The sequence below is a fragment of the Podarcis muralis genome, chromosome 6 (genome assembly GCF_964188315.1).
Source record: "Podarcis muralis chromosome 6, rPodMur119.hap1.1, whole genome shotgun sequence".
NCBI lineage: Eukaryota > Metazoa > Chordata > Lepidosauria > Squamata > Lacertidae > Podarcis > Podarcis muralis.
This window is the reverse complement of record NC_135660.1, coordinates 81,337,203-81,359,521: the sequence shown is the minus strand read 5'-3', so window position 1 is coordinate 81,359,521 and position 22,319 is coordinate 81,337,203. Positions and strand designations below refer to the sequence as shown.

The window sequence follows — 22,319 nt, the reverse complement described above, 5'->3', positions numbered from 1 at the left end:
GACCACCTGGCAGTGTCATTTGGGGTGGCACAGGACAAGAATTTGTTCTAGTGCTATTTAACATTTCTGTGGAGCCATTGGTAGCAGCCATAGGGAGATCTGGAGCATGATTTCTACAGTATGCTGATGAAACTCAGCTCTGTCACATTTGAATGCAGAGTGGATGTGCCTGTGTCTGGATGCAGTGGTGGGCTGGATGAGGACCAATAAACTGAGACTAAATCCTGACAAGAAACTGGCCATTTGCCTGTTGTGTATGGGGTCGCACTCCCTCTGAAGGAGCAGATTCCTAGCCTAGCAGTATTCGTTGATTTACGGTATCTTTGTCACTAGAGACTATAGTGCCGTCAGTGGCTAAGAGTGCCTTCTACCTGCATCGTTTGGTACACTAGCTGCAGCCATTTTTGAACAGGGATAATGTGGCCACAGTGGTCCATTCACTGGAAACCTAAATATTTGATTGTGGCATTTTTGTGGGGGGGGGGGGCCTCCCTTAGGATTGGTCTGGAAGCTGCGGTTAGTCCAACAATCTACAGTCATACCTCGGGTTGAATGTGCTTCGGGTTAGTGCGGGTTGCGCTCCACGGCAACCCGGAAGTAACAGAGCGCATTACTTCCGGGTTTCGCCACTCGTGCATGCGCAGACGCTCAAAATGACATCACACGCATGAGGCAAAATGCGACCTGCACGTTTGCAGGCGCACCGTTGCGTCTTACGTTGCATTCAGGATGTGAACAGGGCTCCGGAATGGATCCCGTTCGCATCCCGAGGTACCACTGTACTCTTTTAGATGTGTGTTCAGAGAAATTTGTGAACAATTTGGTGTGCTTCCCATTTGTTGACATTTTTGGAAGCAAAACCATGCAATGTTGACAGTGCAATGTTGACAAACAATAGTGTCAGTATTGTAGGGTATCTGTTAACTCTCACATTCTTGCTTATTTGTTTTATAATAATTTGCTAGTTTTAAAATTTCAGCATAACGTTCTATGCCACAAATGCCTTGAATTTACACAGGAACAGATCTCAGCAGAGTTCTTCCAAGTTTCACTACTTTTTTCAGGTCTGTAGCAGTTTAATTGTGGAGGGAAAGGCAGATACACCTTGACTTTAGTGCTCTGATAGAGCGTGTTGTTACGGCTAAATCCGGGTGCGGGGCTACCCTGCCACCCAGCTCGTCGGACTAAGTAAGTCCGCGGGTCCCTGCGGAAGAAAATGAGCTCAGCCGGACAGGAGCAAACTGCAGAAGATCCAAGTTTATTGCGCAACAGGTTCAAGACGAGATTGAACCGCGAGAAAGGGGTGGCATGAACTTTTGAAACTCCCTCCATGTCCCAGAATACAGTGCAAAATACATCCCAGTTACATCATGAATACATTAAGGAAAGGTTGGGTTACACAGATTACATCATGAATACATTAAGGAGAGGTTGGGTTACACTGGATTAACATATGGAGGAGGGAGGGGGGAATATGCAGAGAGCTGGAGATATGGAGGAGGGAGGGGGGGATATGCAGAGCTGGAGATATGCGCAGATAAGCGCTTCCTGAGTGCCGGTGATGGGAAGACAATGGTCCATGTATGCATAGTTTGTCACCTGGCATTGCCCGGAGGAAAGGTTTGGCAGAGTGATTTTGACAAGATTAGGGTCTTGACACCTTACTTGAGGCATTATGGAGGACAGGGGAGGGGTGATGGAGTCCTAGAGAAATTGAGCAAATATATTGTAGTGAAGAAGACATGCCCCCCCCTTCCGTAACAGTGTGCTATCCATGCAGTAATTCCCTATGTTCCGTTAAGGGCTGTCAGGAAGCCCAGTTAGGGAAGTTCATAATACTTCATTGGATATTAGAGACAATCTGTCGAATTCTCTTTACAGGACTTCTGTTTCCTTAATTTATTCCCGACTCACTATATTGTTCTGCAAAGTCTTTCACAAAGCTTCATGAGCTGGATCTTTCCTGCCCTGGTGTTCCCCCAGGTCTCCCCCAGCAGGAATGGATGCAAACCGCCTGCTGAGCAATAGGTTTGCAGATAAAATAATGCCAAGTGTACTGTTTGTGAGAACTTGAAGGGGTTCCTGCCTGTCCCCACACGCTGAGTGAATCCAGATGATCGACTTGCTCACCTTGCTGTGGCTTGTCACAATAACTGCACAGTGGCGTTCGCATTTGGCAAGGCTGCTGAAAGGGCTGAACGTTTGATTGGCTCCAAGGCTGTCACGCTTTTTGACAAGCTGCATTTTTGAAGCTCGCAAGAAATTTGATTGACCCTGGAGACTGTTCCTTTAACTCCCAAATTACATTCCACAAAAGGACTGCTAGCTTACTGCAAGAAAGCAGGAAAATTCCATGAGTCTGAGTCTTTCGACTGTCTCTGCATGACTCCCTATTCTGGTTGTATTACCTCCTGGTTAGCCTCTACACTGCATGGTACTGGATCATTCAATCACTCCAAATACAGATAATGGCTTGTCCACAGAGGGAGCTGCCAGTTGTTGTTGTTGTGCATGAATCACTGCCCTGATCGTTCCACTTTCTAGTTAGAATGATGCAGCTGGTTTAGAAAACTAGAAATTTGCAATGGGCAGACACTTCTGTGAGCAGATTACTTTTGCCCTAAAGGTTTGCAAGTGTATGTGTGAAGGATATCTCCAGTTTGGGTGGTGGCAATTCACTTGTGGAACTCTACTATAAAGGCATACTGGGTGCCCAGTCTTTTATCCTTTTTGCATCTGTGTAGTCTAATATATTTTTAGAGTTAATTACAACTAATTTATTTTAGTTTGAGTTTTCTTTAGTTATTGAGTTGCAGGTCATTTTATGGTTTTATCTTAATTGTAAGCCATCTGGGAATTCTGTTTGTACTGCATATTGGGATATAAATTTAAAAAGTATGCCATAAGTATCAGACTTTTGGAAACACTACTTTAGTTGATCTGCTTTCCCATGAAACATGCAGGGGTTTTTTTAAGTGGGAAAGGAACTAGGTGAAAAGAAATGAAGCCCAGTGAATGAAATAAATGTTTTGTGTATTTTGCCGGAACCCCCACCCTTTTCCTATTCATTAGGTATATTTGCTTTGCTGATTTGATTACTCTTTATAATATTTTTAAAATTATTTTTTAAATACATGATCGTATGCGCACACTCATAGAGAACCGTATAGAATTGTTAATGACTCTGCTAAAATTTCTACAACTTAGTTTGTGTTGTTATTGTATATCTACAATTTTATGTTACTGGTTTCTATTTTATTTTTTTCAAAATAAAAAAAATACTGGTTGCTGTCTTACATTCCTTATCTATCAGTCAGTGCCTTGTTTTTTACCTTCCTCTTCCCTATTCACAATATTTCCATCTTGCTTCCTCTTTTAATTTTTCACTCTGTCTTTCTCTGATGGCTTTACTTTATTCCTTCTGCCCTATGTGCTCTCATCTAGGCTATCTTGCATCACTGTTAGTTTCCCCCAATTCTGTCTCCTTTAGTCCTATGGCTATTCTTTCTTTCACAAAGTCTGCAGCAGTTGTAAATGGGTAGGTGCATGTCTCGAGATTTATTGAGCTGTCAAAACAACTGTTGGCCTCCCCGTGGTCTAATTTTTCTCAAGCAATGCATTCCCCCCATAGATCCTCCATGTTCCCCATCTATTCTGAAACACTGCCAACTTCGTTTGTTCCTCTGCACATGTTGGAAATGTGGAACTGCACAATCCACACTTTCAGAGAACAACGCTATCTCTTTCTCCCCTCCCTCCCCTTTTTTAAAAAAAAAATACAGTATGCACTATCTTGAACTGGTAGTCATTAAATAACAGTTTTGTCTCTTGTGGCATTGACTGAGTGGAATGTGAGCGAGGCAGACATTCCGCTCAGGCATTCTTTGTCTCCCCACAATGCATCTTGAGGCCCTGCTTGGTGTCACACCCTTTCCTCTCAGGCTAGGTGTCCTCTGCTAGCGCCTGCATGCTGCCTTTAATTGCCATCATTTGTCCCCAGCATCTTCCAGCTGGGCATGCACACAGCTAAACGATTCCTCTCTCATTTAGGTTCTTTTAAATATGAACCTTCTCTCCCCCTGCCCAGAACCTGCCTCCTCCCAAAACACGCTTTATTGTCATTATTTATTATTTCTTTATCTATTGCACTTCTATTCCACCTTTCCTCCAAGCTCAAGTTGGCATACATAGTTCTCTTCCCCGTTTTCTCCTCACAACAGCGCTGTGAGGTAGGCTCAGCTGAGAGTGAGTGGCCCAAGGTCACCCAAGGTGGGCTTCATGGTTGAGTGGAGATTGACTCCTGGTCTCCCAAGACTTAGTGCAGCACTCTAACTACAACGCCACACTGGTTATTTTGGCACTAGGTGCGTCTATGCAGGGCGCCCTGCTTAACTAATAAGGGATGATGGAGTCCAGCTACAAGAACTGCCACTGCATCTTTTTCCTGTGTTGCAGGGGGTTGAACTGGATGACCCTCAGGGTTCCCTCCCAACTCTACAATTCTGTGATTCTATGATCCTCTATTCAGAAAAGAAATCAAGAACAGAGCTTCCTTTTAGTAGGTGTCGTGGACTTATCTATTCGTAGCGGGGGAAAGCTTGTGTCCTTGTTATGACTTGCTACGACTACAAGCTTCATTAAATTTGTCCCATGTTAATGTGGAATACTGCTTTGCAAGAGAAAAATTGAAAATTGCAGTTAAGATAGCCAGATTTCCCAGAGGACATGGCTCCTGTGCTTTTAGCAGCTGGGCTCGAAGGAGATTCTCCACAGCTGGATCCTTTCCTTCTTCTTGAATCTGGCAGTCTGAGCTGCAGTCGTTCTAGGACAGAGTCATGTAGTGGCTAGAGGGCAGGATCTGGATGAGAACTGGAACAGCACAGTGCCATGTGTAGGTTGTAAAGCAGGAAGCGGCTCATTCAAATCTTACCCCAAGCACAAACTCAATAGGTGGCCTTAGACAAGCCACTGACTCTGAGCCTCCACCTGTCCTCCCTTCAGCCTGCAATATAGGGATAAATTGGCATGTTTTGAAGGGCTCTTGTTAAGATGACAGTGATAATGTAAGTGAAACGCATATTACTATTATATGTTGAGCTGAGATTTCAGATCTTTGTGCAATGAGGAATCGCAGCTGGTGGCCTCCGACAAGTCACACTCTCATCTCATCTTTGCTTTCCTGCCAGGGATGTTGGGGAGATACAAATGGAGTAACACCACTTGTGCTATGTTTGACCTCCTTGAAGGAAGAAGGGCAGGGTACAAATTCAGCAAAATGCAAAAAGGAAACATATTCAGAATATTATAAGTAATGGAACAGGATTTAGACATGAACACATTTGAGAGTGACAGAGACCAGAAGTAGACTCATTCGATATACTAGTTGAGTGCAAATTTTGGCTTGCTGATTGTCATTTGTCTGTTGTGAATTACCTCTTTAAAACTATTTGGCACTGGAGACCTCTTCACACATTACATTGCTTAGCAATTTACATTAAAGCAACGTACATGAGAAAAGCATATTTTTGTAACCGCATAATGTACAGGTATACTTGTTAGGGAGCTACGATTGGAGCTGTAATCTGTGCTGAATTTATATTCAGTGGCAAGCTCAGATCTGTCTCTGTGTTTCCATACAGTGTGAATTAAATGATTATTAACCATGATAGCACAGTGGAACTTCCAGTTGCAGGGGCAGTTTACCTCTTAATTCAATGCACTGGGGAATAAAGAGGGGTGATCTATGGGTGCCATGCCCAGCTTCTGCTCTTCTAAAGACATCTGCTTGGCTCCACTTGGAGGCAGAATGTTGGGCTTGATGGCTGGACCTTGGCCTGATATCGCAAGTCAATTTTTCTGATCTTGGAATCAGGCTTGTATTGCAACTACCTAGATGACATAATGTTGAAAAATGGGCACGGCAGCCAAATGTTATGGCAACGTGTTCATGTTGTGTTTGTTTCTCTGTATTTTCACACTTCCTGACTAGTAGTCTGTAGCAGAAATACTCTTTATGAAATAGCATGGTGAGGTGCAACGAAAGGTTCAAAGTGCAGTTGGCTGAGAAACAATAGCCAACAGTGTCTGTCAAGGCACAGTCTTCCTGGCACCGCTGTTGTGGCAATCTGGATACAAGGCAGGTGTGTGCTCAGAAGGATGATTGGTGAGGTTTTAGAACACGATTCATCATACATCCAGAGAAAGATAGAGGAAGCATTATATTTTACAACATGCAGCAGATTACATAATAAAGTATCCCACAACCACAAAACTCTGATGAAAATGCAGAAGCCACGAGAGATGTGGATTTACAGATGCACAATGTTGTAGTGACCCTCAGATCTAGCTTTTCTTTTGAGCTAGATCTGTGTTTAAATGCCTACCTGGCTGTGACGTTTACATGGAGGCCTTGGGCAAGTGGTTGTTATCTGCTAGCCTACCTCACAGGGTTGTTGAGAGGCTAACCACTGCTCTGAACCCCTCAGCAGGAGGGTGGAATGCAGGTAGAAGTAAGAAATATAGATTTGAGGGGAGCAATTGAAATTGTTTCTACAGAACGTTTCTAGTTAGGGGGATACAGCTATATGCTTAGAGAGTGCATGGGCTCCAAGATTTGCCTTTTATCCATACTTGTGGTTTTCGTTTCGTTTCGTTTAATCCAATCTGTTTCTGATGCACTCTGTGTTTCCCCTTGCTTCTGATTCTGAGCCACTGTATAAAATGTAGCGTTGTGCTCCCCATTCTCTATATTGGGGAACCTAAAAGTGGCTGTAACTTCTCCCATTTTGCTAAAGTGGATGACATCCACAGATTCAGGAGTCCCTCTGGAGTGGGTTAAGTCTGCCAAACAAATAGGTCCAGTTTTTTGTTGTGGAGGGAGTAGAAAATGATCTCATTTTCCTCCACCACCCTTGTTAGGACAATATCTTTATAAGGCCAACTAAAAAAACCAAACACAACCCCTACAAAATCTGCATTAGTGGGAGTTTGTATCTTATTCTTCCTTACTTTAAAATAATTACAAGGTGTCCGAGTAGTGTGTATTGTGAGTTGTGCATTAAAAAACAAATTTGCAGCCTTACACTGCCCTTTTGATGCTTGTTTGTGTCCTCCAATAGAATACCCTCAGACATTTCTCCAATAAAAATAGAATCTTCTTCCTCCTCCCCCTCCTCCATTATTATTATTATTATTATTATTATTATTATTATTATTATTATTACCCTGTCCATCTGACAGGATTGCCCCAGCCAACATATATAAAAGCATTGGAAGCATTTATATATGCTTCCAACATATATAAAAACACAAGAAAACATTTTTAAAAATCCCTATACAAGCTTGTCTTTAGATGTCTTCTAAAGGTTGCATAGATACTTATCTCCTTGGCTCCATACCCTCCAACATTTTCCCGCTGAAAATAGGGATGTCCTAAGGAAAAGCGGGACAGAAACTGGAATGGCTTCTGTAAATCTGGGACTGTCCCTGGAAAACAGGGACACTTGGAGGGTCTGCAAAAGACCTTATAGGCCTCTTTATAGGCCTTCCAATATGAGGTTGTCTAGAATGCTGCCTACAGAGTTCTGAAGAGCCCCGGGTTTGGTTTTGTCCCGAGAATATCTGGTTGGCCTGCTTAGCTTTGCAAATGTGCTCGCAGTTTTATTGCTGCACCACAAACTACTACTCCCCCCCCCTTTTTTCTTGCAGCCTCTTCGTACTGCTCCCATTTTCTCATTACCTGTAAACATAAACAAGAAAGCTCTACTGAGATTGGCATTGCTACCTCGGCAAGTGTGGAAGCGAAAGTCTATTACCAGTTAATGTTTGGAGTAATTATTACTGCAAAAGTTAAGTTTTAACCAGTGTAACTCAGAAAGTGTATGGAGTCTCGGATGCATTGTCTTAGTGAATTGTCCTAAGGAGATGGGGAGGTGGAAGGAAAGAGCTTGACAATTTACTGTGATCAAAATTAAGTCTCATTCAGTTAAGTGTGTGAATTTGTTATTTGTTCTGCCACTTTTGGTAGCCAAAAGTCTGTTTCCAAATATGGAAAACTTGTGTTTGCAAATACATGTGTCATACAGGTGAACTCATCAGACAGCCAAGGTTGGCTGCAGCTCCACACAGAGTGTGCACGTCTTGACAGACCCAAGTTTGCTGTCACATAATGTATAAAATGACTTTCAGTGTGGTTGAGTATTCAACTCTTGTTAGCCCTGCATTGAAAGGTTCATGTGTGTGTGCTCTTGGCTGGGTTAATTGCGTCAAACAAAAATTTCCATTCCACCTCTTGTATCTTGAGCCCACAAGTGTTCCCCCCCCCCTTTCCCTTCCTGCCAAAAATAAATTCATGCCTCCTGGGTTTGTGTTCTGTGTACTGCGCTATGCAATATCTACCCAGTGAGATGCTCCAGTGGAAACTGCATTAATGATTGATAAAACCTGAGAGCTGGTTTAATTCTCTCCCCCTCCCCTGTTTAATGGCTATCAATAATTTAATGCACTTACTGTGAGTTTTTTAAGAAATGGTACCCACACTTAAAAAACACACACACAAAAACCTGGCCTGGATTTAAACAGGCTCAGAGATTTAATGATTAAAATGCTCTTTGGGAGGAACTTGAGGGACCAAGCACTGTCCCTCTTTGTGAACACTAAATCTAAAACATTTAATAGAAATATTTTAACAAAAAATAATACCCCCCCCCCCAATTCCACGATCTTGCAAAATAATAAAAACAGTTATAGAGGTAAACAAAGGTCTGTGCTAGCCATAACTTCTAGCTTTATAATGGAAAGTGTTGTCATAAGCCTAACAACAGGAATCCCCAATAAAATACCATTCCACGGATGACATTTGTTTTCTGGTCTATCCTGCTCTGCCATGTATTCTCTTAGAGGCCTCATGTTTTGCAATCGCTTTGTTTCGTTTTGTTCTTTGGTAGTTTGAACCATAATGCCTGCTGTGTTTATTTCTTTCCCCCTTTCCTTCAAAGGAAATGCTCATGGACCCCATTCATACGTACCATTCCTTTACTGTTATAGATACCACTCCCCCAATAATTATTATAATCAGTGCTTTTTTCTGGGGGTACGCAGGGGTATGCATACCCCTAAACATTTTGTGAATCTAAGTTTGGCCTCATTGAGGGGCAGTATTTCAATACAGTGGATGCTCGGGTTGCTAACGTGATCCGTACGGGAGGCACATTCGCAACCTGCAGTGTTCGCAACCCGCAGTGCTGCCTCTGCGCACATTTGGGTCGTGCTTTTGCGCATGCGCATGATGTCATTTTGTGTTTCTGCGCATGCACGAGCTCTGAAACCCAGAAGTAACCCGTTTCGGTACTTCCGGGCTCAGCGCCGTGCGCAACCCGAAAACGCACAACCTGAAGCGTCTGTAACCCGAGGTATGACTGTATGCATAAGAAAATGAGAGTACCCCTAAACGTTTTTTAAGAGAAAAGCACTGATTATAATTATATTATTTATTAAATGCATCTGAGGATCGCAGGGCTGCTTACAGTATAAATGACTGTCTCCATGCTGGGCCAGGTACATGTAAAGACTGCTCGAAGTGCTTTGACTTCCTGACATCTCTACAAACCATGCAAGCAATGCCTGGCCTTTTTGAGAGGCCCATAGCTGGCATGGTTTGCTAACGTGCCAGGAAGCCAAATCACATGGCCTTTCACATATCTGGTTTGGCTTGGGAGCAACTGCAGACTTTATAGCAACCACTATATTCACACAGTGAAATATATTCACACTGGACAGGATACATATACTGTAAAGGGGTGTTGGAAAATAGGCAGGTGTCCAGTTCCAAACCCCCACTGAAAACACTCAAAAGTAAAAGGTGAAAATGATCGTAAGCATTTGCAAGTGACATAGGAGTAAATTCTCCCAAGTCCAGAGTGGGGGAGCAGGTAGAGAAGCAGAGGGGGGAAATTAAAACTAATCATTTTAATGAAGAAATTTGGGCTACCATTTACCAAATAGTACATAAGAATTGTGCAGCTCAGAGTTCCCTACATTGACTGACAACAGCTCTCCAGGTTTTCAGACAGAGGTCATTGCAGTCCAACCTGGAGTTTCTGTGAGAAACCTGTGACCTTCTGCTTGCAAGGAAAATGCTCTGCTATTGAGCCACAGCCTCCTTCACTGTGTGAATATTACCACACAGTAAGAAGAAGAAGAAGAAGAAGAAGAAGAGTTTGGATTTGATATCCCGCCTTTCACTCCCTTTAAGGAGTCTCAAAGCGGCTAACATTCTCCTTTCCCTTCCTCCTCCACAACAAACACTCTGTGGGGTGAGTGGGGCTGAGAGACTTCAAAGAAGTGTGACTGGCCCAAGGTCACCCAGCAGCTGCATGTGGAGGAGCGGAGACGCGAACCGGGTTCCCCAGATTACGAGACTACCGCTCTTAACCACTACACCACACTGGCTCTCAGTAAGGTGGTTGTCTGTATGAACCTGTCAAGTAATGGGGGAAATATTATCACACTTATCACTTGATCAGAAATCTGGACAAAGGGGCCAGGGGCAACATTTCCCACAGCAGTTGTGGGAAACACTTGACTGGCTAAAGAAGTGGGTATGTAAACGGCATGGTAAGTTAGCATCTGATTTCCTCAGTACTATGTTTATGCAGAAGTCCAACTCATCTCCTAAAGCCTTACTAAGTGAAAGCTTTGGGCTAGTGAAACCTCCTTCAGTCATCTATCCCTACATGAGATATATTCCATCTGCATTAATTCAGAGTCATTTCCCTCAAAAATGTTGCTACCTCCGCATTTGACTCTGAATTTAACCACAGAAATTAGCGGCAGCTCCAATCAGCTTGGCCTGCCCTGGACTCCCAAGTGGACATCCAGTTTTAGCGAGAGGCAGATGGTATTTATTTACAAGCATGCCCGCAACACAGCTTGATCGAAAACCTCCATTAATGTGCTCCTAAATTGGCATTTGATAATTTCCAAACCTCATCTTGCTCTTCTCAAAATTCTTCGGACGTTTTTGCCCAGGCAGGAAATTGCCATTCTTCCCTCCCCACTCCCAAAATGTTGTTGTAGATGAAATCCAGTGGCAGCTCTTGCCTTGAGGATGGTGAGCAGAGAGATGAAAGCAGGTGGAATAATTACTGCATGGTGCAGCAGGATCTCTCTCTCTCTCTCTCTCTCTCTCTCTCTCTCTCTCTCTCTCTCTCTCTCCTTAGGTTAGTTGAGAAGGCAGCATCGCACTGTTTAGTTTCCCCCCACCCAAGAATATACCTGCAATCATGTCAAGCAGCTCATGATAGTAAGAGGAAATTAATTTCGCTGGCAGCCAATGACTACCTGATTGCAAAGCTGGTTTATGCTTGGAGTGCTCCGTGGTCAGACTTTTTGTCCACTGGCTCTGTGAGAAACAGCTGGCAGTCATTATGGGCTGATGGTGGCAGGAAATACAGCTGTGTGGGAAACATAACTGCTACTTCTGAAAAGGATGCATATGGGAAGGAACTGTGGTTTTCGGCAGATCGCAATAATAAAGCAAACTTTCTCCGTTGTCTGCTTTATTAAAAAATATGGACTTTGGTCAAAGTTGCCTCAGCTAGAAAACATGGTTTGCTTTAAACCTCTTAAGTATGTGCGTCTGACTTTTGAAGTAATTGTAAATCCCCTCACCTTTCGTGATGGGCAGAGTTTAAAGAAGACCTGCCATAATTGCAAGTAATTGCAACGTAAGGAATTGAGATCCACGTAAATGTCAGATATTCTGACACTTGTAAAAGGAGTCGACAGCAGAGCAACGAAAAAGACACCACTGCAAAATACGTTGCTCTGTTATAGATGGAAGCTCCTCTTTTTTTCTGTCAGGGTTATTGTTCTGTAAGTTGCGGACATTGTTTGTAATACCATCAAAATAAAAGATGTTATAGATGGAGGTGGAGCCTGGCGAGGAATGTTCCGCCCAAGTTCTTCTGACAGTAAAAGCTCAGCATTGAATCAGAGGCAAGAGTTTTACCTGAAAGGTAGCAGCTTTAGTGGGGCAGCTTTATGATGCGGTGATAAAAGGCATCTCCCCAGGGTGCTACCTGAGGCACAAAACAGGCAAATAATAATACATATTGACAGTTATTTAAAATAGTGTTAAATAATGCAATGCTTGCTTTTTATTATGGAGCTAGTAGACTCAGGGAAAAGTGCCACTGCCTTGTATGTATTGCTCTGGTGTCTTTGTTACACCCTCCTTTTTTTATTTCTACTAATAGTAGGCTTCATTTTGGTTCACAATAAAACTTCGTGAAATATCTGGATTTTCTCCCCCCACCCTTGTGCATTTACAAACTGTAGCTGCAGTATTTCCCTCTCCCCGTGCCTGTAATGTTTCAGCGTATATGATTATTACTGGATTAGTAAGGCTACGCTGTATAGCAAATATTTTTTTAAAAAAAATATTTGTGCTTGCTTCTGATGTATGTAGCATTTATAACTGCATTCTGGCTGACAAAGACAGATCTTCAGGATATACGTTTGTTACAAACGAAGGCACTGTTACCTGTGTCCCCCCCTTCCCCCAAAGCACCATTTCTAGATGGAATATTGGCTCCTGAATACAAAATAAATGAGTTTTTTATGTTGGTAAATATTATCTAGTCCATGCTGTGAAAGAAGAAGTTTACCAGTTTGGTTGATTGTGCGTTCATTTTGGTTTGTTTCCCAGGTTAGAGGATCTTGTGTCAAGCCAGGGTTATCCCACATTTCGCAGTGCATTTTCCTGCCACTTTATTGCAAAAGGTCTGAACTTTGGGGGAAGTGGGTTTTTTGCACAAGACCTCCTAATCAGCTATAATGGTGCAGTTGTGAATTTGTCAGGATGTGAGTGAAAATGGCCATTTTCGGAAGCTCCTTTTGTGACACCCCCGCCCCAAACTTGAGTACTGTACTAAAGGGACTGCGACCTTTCCATTGAAACAGCGCTCGGGCAGATGTAATTGTCATCACTTTTCCTCAGAACTGAAATGTTTTGGCTGAGTAAGATTGACACATATGTATCATACTGCCTATAGCAGAATTGATATGTGTGCCACTCTGAAGGGTCGTGTTTTTGTTTTTGACACACAACAGCACTCAGTGTGTCCTGCTATTCTCAATGAATTTTGTCACACAGCTGTTTTCTGCATCTCCCTGCTCTTGCTGAACGTTCATTTTGTTCAGCTTTTTTCTTTTCTTCTCCTTAATAACTGATTTCTTTTAGAATTCTTCCTCAGATCTGCTGTTTGCTAATCTGTACACTCACATACACGCCTTGGACGGCCTCTCCTCTTTCTGCTTTTGGCATTTTCCCGCCTTTTTGTAATTCTGTTTTCTGGATACAAGCAGCTTTAATTCCTGCAGTTATCTTCAATGTTTATACTATTGTACAATGTTACTGTAAGCTTATTTATCATTATTGCCTGTATGGCAACATAGGATCAATTTTGTCTTCTGTTTTATATGCAGCCTGGCGTTCCTAGATTAATTTTATTTTTTTATATACACCTTTTATGTCACTGCTGTGGACTGTTATTAATGTCTGATGTCTTAAAGCAGAATTGGGCCATTTTTTATTTATTTTTCCTTATTGCTGTCTCTACATTCCCAGCTTGTTTTTGATTTGAGAACAAATTTGCATATGCTTCGTTGTACTATATAAATTTCTCCCACATCTCCTTAATAGTATATTTATACAATGCTCTCTTCTGCTTCCCTTCACTCTATTGTATGAATCTCCTGCATTGTTTTTTCCTCCCCCCTCTCACTCTTTTGATATATTGCCAAAACACAGTCTATCTTTTTTTAAAAGCGCCCCCCCCCATCTTCTGTCACTCTTTCTTGGATTATTATTAGTGCCAGGTAACTAAACCGAAATTTAAAACATTTCTTCTAGCCTTGTTTTTGCAGTGTGTGTATGTGAACACCATTTTGTACTCTTAAGAATACACAATCTCTTTACTCCATTTATCAGATACACACACCATTTCTCTCTCTTCCCCCTCCCCATGGGTAGTCTGTCCATTCGGAGGGCCCCTGTTTTACTTAATTGAACATACTAAAATAATATCATCAAAAATGCAAATGAAAAGGTAGAAATCAGATTCTCAGAGGCTTAGTGAGGGCAGCTGGCCAGGCAGAGTGACACTGTTGCTGTTTTTAACTGACCCAGAACCCATATCCTAATATACTGTATAGGATGTTGCATTGGATATTGCTGGTGAGGAAGAATTTTTTTTTTAATAAAAGTGACCACTCTTCAGTGCAATTGGATTTAGCAGCAGTCCCCTCGAAGGGCCATGACTGGCCTGAATTCATCATAGTGCTTGTCTCTTGCAGTGAGCGAGGGGTGGCAGGGACGTGTAACATTGCTTGCCTGCCTTGGCGTAATTCGTAACAGCACCGAGCTTGTCAGTGCATCTGGTGTGAAGCTGAGGATACTTCGAATGGTGTCCTCAGTGATTGTGGAGTTCATTATTGCAAGAGGTTATGCTTCAGCTTTTCTTCTCAGCTGTGTGTTTATTTGGGGAGGGTTTTTAGTGCTACACTGTAGGTGTAAGGGTTGATTTCAGTGGAATACACATATTTGGTATATTTTTAGTGACATATAAAAGCTGAAATGTTTTGTGAGCTGTTGTGAGCCTACAGGGGTGATGGTGGGCTATAAATCTGAATAAGGGAATCTTAAGTGCTGCCAAACCCACATTCAAAAAGCACCTGATTTAATTTTGGTTCTCTGGGTCCAAGCTCTGACCAGAAATTACCCTGCTCAGCATGAGCTCTAATGAAATCCTGGCTCATGCTGGTTTGGCTGCAGGCTCATTTTTGCTAATGGTATGGCTTAGGAAAATGATTGGACTAAACCCATTAGAAAAATTTACAGTTGCGGATCTTTGTAGGAGGATTGTGAACACAGCTGTCTTCTCTTCAATTATCGCTTAAATTTGATTAGATTGAACCTTTGGGTTCTCTTGTCATGCTTAACACGCTGTTCTCTAATTTTTGTTTGCTTGCTTGTGGTACGCTGGGTGTCCGTGCATATAGGTGTGTGGCTTAACAAACTGAACTTCCATAGTCTTGCAAGTTGGTGAAAAATGGGTTGGTTTGTAGGGCACATCAAGCAGAACCTTCAACAAAATTATGCAGTGCTGTTCAGGACTCCTGCCAGTCCGTTCCATTATTCTCTGCTTCTCCCCTGCCCTCTCTTTTCTATCTCCTCCAACAGTCAGTCAGCATTTCATGCTCACTAAGTATTCTCAGTTCTCATTGGACTGTTTCCAATTGAGGGAAGGATTTCTCCCCTAAAGGTTTTGGGTGTGGGTGGTGCTGTTTTGGCTTCATAAAGACTACATCAGAGAATGGAGTTCGCACTATGGCACAGTGTAAAATGTCTCAGCATAGTGTAATTCAGTGTGCATGGCCCCAAACACTGAATTCCATCACCCTCTCCCTGTTTGTCATTCCCACCCACCCAAGCCAATAAGCATTATATTGCTATTGCACATGCCTGGACTTCACTTCGCAAGAGACACCACAGTCTCATGTATAGGTGGGTGATGGCATTTTGGCTGTAAAGTAACTGACACTTGGAGAATGGAGGTCATTTTATGTATATATGATGGTGTGTGGCCAGCCCTTTAATTCTCATCACATTTGATTTTACCATTTATAGTTAATGTTGCTTGGATCTAAATTGTGGATGTTGTTTAACAGAATCATCTTTATTCTGAGCCAGGTTTTCAACACTAAATAGAAAAGGGTGACTACTTTGTCAAGGCATATCTGCATGACAAACTTAACCTAGTTTAATAATCCCTTGTCATGGCTGGATCACTTCCTATTGAGATTTAGGCTTTCAGAGGCATTTTTTTCTCCATAGAGGTGGGGGACCCAGAAGCTGATAGTTCTGATTGGTTTGCAGATATAGTGGTACCTCAGTTTATGAACTTAATCCGTTCCTGAAGTCCATTCTTTAACCGAATCCATTCTTAAACCGAGCCACGCTTTCCCTAATGAGGCCTCCCACCGCCAGTGCCCTTCCACCTTTCGGTTTCCGTTTGTAGACCGAGGTAAAATTTGTAAACCAGAACACGATTTCCAGTTTTGTGGAGTTCGTAAACCGAATAGTCCATAAACAGGACTGTTTGTAAACCAAGGTACCACTGTATCTCTCTGGGATTTTCTAGCCCAGTGCTTCTCAAAGAGCCTAGGACTTGCCGATCAGAAGGTCGGCGGTTCGAATCCCCACGACGGGGTGAGCTCCTGTTGCTCAGTCCCTGCTCCTGCCAACCTAGCAGTTCGAAAGCACGTCAAAGTGCAAGTAGATAAATAGGTACCTCTCCGGCGGGAAGGTAAACAGTGTTTCCGTGCGCTGCTCTGGTTCGCCAGAAGCGGCTTTTTCATGCTGGCCACATGACCTGGAAGCTGTACACCGGCTCCCTCGGCCAATAAAGCGAGATGAGTGCTGCAACCCCAGAGTCGGCCACGACTGGACCTAATGGTCAGGGGTCCCTTTACCTTTACCACCCTATACCCTGAGGTCACAGAGCGGTTCACAGAAAAGATCGACATAAAACCTCCAATATATAGAATCAAAATAAAAACAACAACCCAATAACAACCCCCCCCCCAAAAAAGAGCCACATTTTAAAATGGCATAGAATGACAGTCAGGTCACCCAAAGGCCTGGTTAAAAAGGAATGTTTTTGCCTGGTGCCTAAAGGTGTATAATGAAGGCGCCAGGCAAACTTTCCTGGGGAGAGCATTTCACAGATGGGGAGCCACTGCAGAACAGTCTTCAGAGGCAGGCCTACATATAACGTATTGCAACAATCTAACCTTCTACCTTATCTGTTGTGATGGACTAGCAACCTTTCTCCCCCAAGGTACCAGGGGTCTGTCTGTCTGACTCCAGCTGCAAAAGCTGAAGCCACTGAACAGAATCTTGGGCTGGGGTTGGGGTGTTGCCGTGGGTGAGGGTTGTTGCTGTTATCGATATTAAGTTTGTGTTTCTTTGTTTTAGATCTTATTATGATTGATGTGGAAATTGTTTTATTAGGTTGGGTACTTTTTGGCATTTTATTTCTTGCCACCTTGAGCATGGTTTTAACTCTGGAAGAACAATCACTGCATTTTTCGCTCTATAAGACGCACCAGACCATAAGACGCACCTAGTTTTTGGAGGAAGAAAACAAGAGAGAAAAAAAATTCTGAATCTCAGAAGCCAGAACAACAAGATTGATTGCTGCGCAGCGAAAGCAGCGATCCCTCTTGCTGTTCTGGCTTCTGGGATAGCTCTGCAACCTGCATTCGCTCCGTAAGATGCATACACATTTCCCCTTACTTTTTAGGAGGGAAAAAGTGAGTCTTATAGAACAAAAAATACGGTACTTTGTGCTGACTCCATTGCATCCTCCTTGTGCCATACAGCAGAGTTTTCTCTGGTGGTGCCAAACCTTTTACATGCTGGTCCAGAGGCACCTGTGGAACTGACAGCGGCCCACTGTGTTTTTTGTGTGTGAAGCATTTCAGGTTGCTTAAATGGTGATTCTGTTGATGAACCTTGCAAGGTATCCAGAGCACTGTTTGATCCAGTTTTGTTGGATGAGTTAGAGTCGGTGCAGCTTGAGGTTGTGGACAAGGTGCTTGGATGAGTATGGGTGACCACTTGTATTCTTGATCCTTGATCCTCATAACTGATAAAATTGAGTAGGGGATGGAGACAGCTGTTTAAGCCAAGGAGATGATGATTGTCTGTATATGGGAGGGGTCATTGCCCTGAATGGTTGTGCAGATTAGTTCCAGGGACAAAGACCAAATGAATGGGCAGCAGTGACTGTGGCAGAAGGAGGCCCCATTCTGAGGGAGGCCCACTGAGAGATTCCCAAATGCCTGGTTCTAAGGATTACTGGAACCATATTTGTGAAGTGATGAGAATATTTGTGATGTAGGTAGTATCTTTCCTCTCTTTTTGTTCTCTGATCGATGGGAGACTAACACTGCAACCCTAGCCCTATTTACCTGGGAGTAAGCCCCACCAAATTCCACGGGACACATTTCTAAGTAGACAAGGTTAGGATTGTGCTGTAAAACCTACAAATGTTGAGGCACTTTAGATTTAACTAGCACAGCAATTATAAACTGGCTCTGCCACCTAGGTATCTCTGTAATTTTTTTCTGTCTAAGGTCATGGGAGACTTCATCATAATATCGCCTAAAGCATCTTAGTGTTATAACAGTTTAATTGAGAGGGATGTATCACTGATTACACTGTCTGTCTCGGCTCTTTTACTTGCGTTTTTATTATGTCAACACTGGCCAGTTTTGGAAAGTTGAGTTGCCATTTGGTTCATTGATTGGGGTGCTGCATTTGGACTGGTTAGATATTGGTGAGGCTCTCCCTGGGTGGCCTTAGGGAAGAAGCCACCATTACTCAGCGTCAGTTCCCCATCTGTAAAATCAGAATATTAATCACTTACCTCTTAAGATTTTGGCAGGGATGACTAAGAGAATGGTCATAAAGCACTTTGCATATATGTGTAATCCCTCAACTCACTAAGTAAGTCCTCAGCTCACATAGGGATGACATTCTGGGGGTTGTGCCTAAAGCCAGAATTGCATATAGTCAAAACACAATGGGTGCAATGGCAGGTGTGATTGCCAAAGTCTTTTTCCTTCTGGACCCCTGCCCCCTTTCCACCCGCTCTATCTATCTATCTATCTATTGCGTAAAGCTAAATGTGCACAAGTTGAATGCACGTGTTGAGGGTTCTCTCTCTCTTTCTCTCTCTCTCTCTCTCTCTCTCTCTCTCTCTCTCTCTCTCTCTCTCTGAAATATATATAAACACCTTGGCCTGCCTAACAGAGGCAAAACATTAGTTAAGGTACTTCTACAACAATTAGCTAACTGAAATTAGGTCTTGAAGATACATACAACTTTAAATAGTTCAATCTAAAATGCGTTCAAATGTGTGTTATCGATACAGTAATAAGATAGGATCTTTGTAGTATTGAGTCCCAGCCTATGTTGTGTTATCATTGTTTCCATTTTTAGTGGTTATCATATGCTCCATCAAAAGACCTGGAAAGGGATAGCTAACTACTTTCTTTTTTTCCTTATGTTTCTATTAGGAAAAACCTTGTGCATTGTGGATTCAGGCATCGCTTCCAGCTCCCTTCCACCTTTTCTCCCTGTTTGTTAAGAGCTCCTGTAAGCTAATTGATGGTGACCTCTTCAGAGAGTTAAAAGGTAATTATTTGCCCGTTTAGGTGTTCTGCCTGTTAAGTTTCTTCCTGTTAAGTTTTCTCATGGGGCAGGGAAGAGCAATGGATGAGATCTAGATTAGTTTGTCTGTGCAGAAACTTTTATTCATACGTCACTTCTGAGCTTACATTAATTGCTTTCCCTCCCTTTACAATATTTAATACTTTTTATGTATTAGGAGGCAGTGCTCTTGATACATTTTGTACACACATTCCAGTTTGTATTCCTTGCATGGACAGCATTCCTTTCGAGGGCTAGTATAGACATAATGCTGGGAGATCATTCAGAATCATGTGGTTCCTGTTCTCTTCTCTTCTCCAGCAAAATATTTTCTCTGCTGGTTCTAACTAGATGCCCTTAACTAGCTTCCAATCCTAGCTAAGGGGGACCCTGGTGAACATTTTTCATGGTTAGCTGAGATGCTGATGTAAATCTTAAGTGGAAGAGAGGCACTTAGTGGAACGGGCTGCCTCTTACCAAAGCCTGCTCTCCATATCTTAAGCAGGGTGGTGAGTAGTGGTAGTTATTACTTCAGTTTGCATGCTACTTTTCCACGCAAATCTTCCAAAAGTGACTCACAACACATCAGCAGCCATACAACAACAAAACTGATACAATATTATAGTGAATAGTCTTATACCAACTCACTTCAAAACATATAACATCCAAATATACAGTTCATTTTTATTGATTATAAACAGAATCATATAACAAAATAACACTGCCTTCCAAAATATTTGGTCCAGAATAAACTCATCAAACTTTTTCTCATAAAATTATATCCCCCTTCACATATATTTGAAGGTCAAGGAAGGCCCACTAAATATCTTTACATTTATTCAGAATTTCTCTTTTTATACAAGTCATTTTCTCATTGGTGGCAAATTCGTTAAAAAATATTTGCTTCAGGGTTTGTAAAGAAAAAGTCGTGTTTTCCTTTAGACATGTGCCGGGGCAACTTATTTTCCTTTTAATACTTTGCAAGGTCAGCAAATCAAACTTTGAGTTATGAGCAACCTGCCTAGTAGTGGGATCTTCTGCTGATACTTACATCTTCACAGATTCTCAGTGAAATAGTTTCTCAAGACTGAGGGAGGCCAACAACCACAATTTATAGAAGTTAAAATGCAAAAAGCAATCGGCAAAAAACACACATTACAAACAAAATTCAGTTACAAAAAAACAAGCAGAATAATTAACAGTAAGGCAAATATTATCTGAAACAAAAGAACAACTTTACACGTATAAGTTAAATACAAAAATACAAAAAAGAAATCCAGGTATAAAGTATCATTAGCAACTAGACAAAATAACTGAGCAGCAGCTACAACCTACTTCTGTCCCAGTGTAACATATCCCAAACACATCCTGCACATTCCCTTACATACAATGCACACTCTCAAGCATTCCCACCAGCCATAGCCATGAGGACACAGTTAACCCCCAGCTCGGCACTTGTCACAGACTGTTTCCTCTACTAGCCGCTGACAAGAATTGTGAATGCATGTAAAGTGAGCTAATAATTATTTTTGTTGGCTATTTAACTTTGGTGCACTTGATTTCCATAGCTAACCCACCCATTTATCATTGCCGTCCTTCTCCACTTTGCCCCTCTGAAGCCTTTGCGGGCTTTTAGCTGCAGATGTGCTTCTGTCTACAAGTGTATGGCGTTTCAGGGTTCCCATTTTGTAGGCAAGATGTGTAAGTGTACTTTATGCCTGATTAAACTGGGCAGGTGTTTTTTGTTTTTTGAGAGGGATGTTCTCAAGGGTACCAGAGGGGAATCCTGGATTTGACACTTGGTTTTCCACAAGGGTCCTTCTGAAAATCCTGTCCATAATCCTTTCCAAGCATTAAGAAGCATTCCTTTTAACCATTTGCAATATTGGGAAGAGCAACACTTCTGGTAATAAGGGAAGTAATTCGTAATTGTGCACTTTCAGTAGGAGATGTGTGTGTGTGTGTGTGTGTGTGTGTGTGTACCATATAGAATAAATATTATTACCACCCCAACACACTTTGGGTGTCAATAGAAGTAGGTGAATATGGAAAAGTCTTTCCTGCTTGGTTCACAGTGAAGAAGATGGGAGATGAGGAAAAATATTATTCAGCCTCTTATAGCTGGACATTTGTGTACTAGAACAGAGCATCAGGCTTTATAGGACTAGCCCTTCTTTGAGAAGCATTTGGGAACCAGCTGGCCAACTGAAGGCTTCTTCCTGAGCCAACTGGATTTCCCTGAAGCTCATGCCATGTAATTACCTGTCTGTTGCTTTGTCTCTTACTTCCTTATGCAAGAATGTGTGCCAAATTTGCAGGAGACTTAATCTGCAGAGAGAGAGAGAGAGAGAGAGAGAGAGAAGGGAAATATGTCCCTCCCTTTCTCACACTCTTAAAACAAAAACAAAAAAAGCACCCACCACCCAACTGATCCCCAAAACCTTGACTAAAAATGCAAGGTACCTTCTGCTTTAGTCAGGTAGTCCATGAACCACAGAGACTGGAAGGAACTGAAAAGGTTTGGGAGGAAAGGGAGAAAAAATGCTGATCTGAAGGAGCTAATTTGTAAGACTGAAATTCATTCAGACTGGAGCTGTGTCTGGAATTGGTAACTAGATGAGTGAGTGTGCATGTCTGGGCTGATCTGCGTACCTGGGTGGCAGCTCTTGCAAAAACCTAGCATCACCAGGAGAGTTCATTTCTAGTTCTTGGGTCCTTTGAAGCTGCCGCAAAATCATACAGGTGACACTATCCACGTTTTTGAGCTTCTGGTGCCTGGTTTACTAGTTTTTCTAACCAGGGTCCCTCCAGTTCTCTGGCGTTCTGACAATACCACTTATTTGAAATCTTATATACAACTAGCAAGTTCATTGTTCAAGTGAGGATTCTTATGTAGCCAAAGTGGCTAGGGATGCAGAGAGGAATTAGCAGTTCACAAAACAATATACAACCTGAGATCTTTCAAAATTAGCACTTTTCCAAATTTTGCAGTGCAGTTCTCCAATCAAAAAGTGTGTGTTGGAAATCATGTATTAGG

At 42.3% G+C, this 22,319-nt stretch overlaps 1 protein-coding gene across 9 annotated transcripts in view; it reads left to right on the top strand.

Annotated features, from left to right (window-relative positions):
• Positions 1–22,319, top strand: part of ZMIZ1 (zinc finger MIZ-type containing 1) — a 366,767-nt gene that overhangs the window by 58,892 nt on the left and 285,556 nt on the right. For all 9 annotated transcript variants that reach the window (XM_028729170.2, XM_028729169.2, XM_028729172.2 and 6 more), the window contains exon 2: positions 19,150–19,267. The gene's annotated coding sequence lies outside the window, so the exon portion shown is untranslated. The remainder of the gene's footprint in view (positions 1–19,149; positions 19,268–22,319) is intronic.